We start from the raw sequence: 3,735 nt of genomic DNA on the forward strand, positions 1-3,735 counted from the left end.
AAAAGTGCCAAGTCCGAACTGCGTCAGCCGGGGCGGCAAAAACCGCGTCAGCCGGGGCGGCGCAAAAAAACCGCGTCTGCCGGGGCGGCACGAAACCGCGTCAGCCGGGGCGGCGCGAAAACTGCGTCAGCCGGGGCGAAAGAAAAAAAAAAACGCGTCTGCCGGGGCGAGCCCGGGTGCGGCACCACCGGGAAAACTGTGGCAAACAGACATGGCGATCGAGTGAGTGGGCCGCCAGCCAGGCACAGCCGAAAAGTGCTAAGTCCGAACTGCGTCTGCCGGGGCGGCACGAAACCGCGTCAGCCGGGGCGGCGCGAAAACCGCGTCTGCCGGGGCGGCACGAAACCGCGTCAGCCGGGGCGGCGCGAAAACTGCGTCAGCCGGGGCGAGCCCGGGTGCGGCACCACCGGGAAAACTGTGGCAAACAGACATGGCGATCGAGTGAGTGGGCCGCCAGCCAGGCACAGCCGAAAAGTGCTAAGTCCGAACTGCGTCTGCCGGGGCGGCACGAAACCGCGTCAGCCGGGGCGGCGCGAAAACCGCGTCTGCCGGGGCGGCACGAAACCGCGTCAGCCGGGGCGGCGCGAAAACTGCGTCAGCCGGGGCGAGCCCGGGTGCGGCACCACCGGGAAAACTGTGGCAAACAGACATGGCGATCGAGTGAGTGGGCCGCCAGCCAGGCACAGCCGAAAAGTGCTAAGTCCGAACTGCGTCAGCCGGGGCGGCAAAAACCGCGTCAGCCGGGGCGGCGCAAAAAACCGCGTCTGCCGGGGCGGCACGAAACCGCGTCAGCCGGGGCGGCGCGAAAACTGCGTCAGCCGGGGCGAAAGAAAAAAAAAAACGCGTCTGCCGGGGCGAGCCCGGGTGCGGCACCACCGGGAAAACTGTGGCAAACAGACATGGCGATCGAGTGAGTGGGCCGCCAGCCAGGCACAGCCGAAAAGTGCCAAGTCCGAACTGCGTCTGCCGGGGCGGCACGAAACCGCGTCAGCCGGGGCGGCGCGAAAACCGCGTCTGCCGGGGCGGCACGAAACCGCGTCAGCCGGGGCGGCGCGAAAACTGCGTCAGCCGGGGCGAGCCCGGGTGCGGCACCACCGGGAAAACTGTGGCAAACAGACATGGCGATCGAGTGAGTGGGCCGCCAGCCAGGCACAGCCGAAAAGTGCTAAGTCCGAACTGCGTCTGCCGGGGCGGCACGAAACCGCGTCAGCCGGGGCGGCGCGAAAACCGCGTCTGCCGGGGCGGCACGAAACCGCGTCAGCCGGGGCGGCGCGAAAACTGCGTCAGCCGGGGCGAGCCCGGGTGCGGCACCACCGGGAAAACTGTGGCAAACAGACATGGCGATCGAGTGAGTGGGCCGCCAGCCAGGCACAGCCGAAAAGTGCTAAGTCCGAACTGCGTCTGCCGGGGCGGCACGAAACCGCGTCAGCCGGGGCGGCGCGAAAACCGCGTCTGCCGGGGCGGCACGAAACCGCGTCAGCCGGGGCGGCGCGAAAACTGCGTCAGCCGGGGCGAGCCCGGGTGCGGCACCACCGGGAAAACTGTGGCAAACAGACATGGCGATCGAGTGAGTGGGCCGCCAGCCAGGCACAGCCGAAAAGTGCAAAGTCCGAACCGTGTCAGCCGGGGCGACGCAAAAACCGCGTCAGCCGGGGCGGCGCGAAAACCGCGTCAGCCGGGGCGGCACGAAACCGCGTCAGCCGGGGCGGCGCGAAAACTGCGTCAGCCGGGGCGGCGCGAAAACCTCGTCAGCCGGGGCGAGCGAAAAGGGGGGGGGGGGGAAACCACGTCTGCCGGGGCGAAAGAAAAAAAAAACGCGTCTGCCGGGGCGAGCCCGGGTGCGGCACCACCGGGAAGACTGTGGCAAACAGACATGGCGATCGAGTGAGTGGGCCGCCAGCCAGGCTCAGCCCAAAAAGTGCCAAGTCCGAACTGCGTCAGCCGGGGCGGCAAAAACCGCGTCAGCCGGGGCGGCGCGAAAACCGCGTCTGCCGGGGCGGCGCGAAAACTGCGTCAGCCGGGGCGAGCCCGGGTGCGGCACCACCGGGAAAACTGTGGCTAACAGACATGGCGATCGAGTGAGTGGGCCACCAGCCAGGCTCAGCCAAAAAGTGCCAAGTCCGAACTGCGTCAGCCGGGGCGGCAAAAACCGCGTCAGCCGGGGCGGCGCAAAAAAACCGCGTCTGCCGGGGCGGCACGAAACCGCGTCAGCCGGGGCGGCGCGAAAACTGCGTCAGCCGGGGCGAAAGAAAAAAAAAACGCGTCTGCCGGGGCGAGCCCGGGTGCGGCACCACCGGGAAAACTGTGGCAAACAGACATGGCGATCGAGTGAGTGGGCCGCCAGCCAGGCACAGCCGAAAAGTGCTAAGTCCGAACTGCGTCTGCCGGGGCGGCACGAAACCGCGTCAGCCGGGGCGGCGCGAAAACCGCGTCTGCCGGGGCGGCACGAAACCGCGTCAGCCGGGGCGGCGCGAAAACTGCGTCAGCCGGGGCGAGCCCGGGTGCGGCACCACCGGGAAAACTGTGGCAAACAGACATGGCGATCGAGTGAGTGGGCCGCCAGCCAGGCACAGCCGAAAAGTGCTAAGTCCGAACTGCGTCTGCCGGGGCGGCACGAAACCGCGTCAGCCGGGGCGGCGCGAAAACCGCGTCTGCCGGGGCGGCACGAAACCGCGTCAGCCGGGGCGGCGCGAAAACTGCGTCAGCCGGGGCGAGCCCGGGTGCGGCACCACCGGGAAAACTGTGGCAAACAGACATGGCGATCGAGTGAGTGGGCCGCCAGCCAGGCACAGCCGAAAAGTGCTAAGTCCGAACTGCGTCAGCCGGGGCGGCAAAAACCGCGTCAGCCGGGGCGGCGCAAAAAACCGCGTCTGCCGGGGCGGCACGAAACCGCGTCAGCCGGGGCGGCGCGAAAACTGCGTCAGCCGGGGCGAAAGAAAAAAAAACGCGTCTGCCGGGGCGAGCCCGGGTGCGGCACCACCGGGAAAACTGTGGCAAACAGACATGGCGATCGAGTGAGTGGGCCGCCAGCCAGGCACAGCCGAAAAGTGCTAAGTCCGAACTGCGTCTGCCGGGGCGGCACGAAACCGCGTCAGCCGGGGCGGCGCGAAAACCGCGTTTGCCGGGGCGGCACGAAACCGCGTCAGCCGGGGCGGCGCGAAAACTGCGTCAGCCGGGGCGAGCCCGGGTGCGGCACCACCGGGAAAACTGTGGCAAACAGACATGGCGATTGAGTGAGTGGGCCGCCAGCCAGGCACAGCCGAAAAGTGCTAAGTCCGAACTGCGTCTGCCGGGGCGGCACGAAACCGCGTCAGCCGGGGCGGCGCGAAAACCGCGTCTGCCGGGGCGGCACGAAACCGCGTCAGCCGGGGCGGCGCGAAAACTGCGTCAGCCGGGGCGAGCCCGGGTGCGGCACCACCGGGAAAACTGTGGCAAACAGACATGGCGATCGAGTGAGTGGGCCGCCAGCCAGGCACAGCCGAAAAGTGCTAAGTCCGAACTGCGTCTGCCGGGGCGGCACGAAACCGCGTCAGCCGGGGCGGCGCGAAAACCGCGTCTGCCGGGGCGGCACGAAACCGCGTCAGCCGGGGCGGCGCGAAAACTGCGTCAGCCGGGGCGAGCCCGGGTGCGGCACCACCGGGAAAACTGTGGCAAACAGACATGGCGATCGAGTGAGTGGGCCGCCAGCCAGGCACAGCCGAAAAGTGCTAAGTCCGAACTGCGTCAGCCGGGGCG

Source organism: Rhipicephalus microplus, unplaced genomic scaffold (genome assembly GCF_043290135.1).
Source record: "Rhipicephalus microplus isolate Deutch F79 unplaced genomic scaffold, USDA_Rmic scaffold_217, whole genome shotgun sequence".
Lineage (NCBI taxonomy): Eukaryota > Metazoa > Arthropoda > Arachnida > Ixodida > Ixodidae > Rhipicephalus > Rhipicephalus microplus.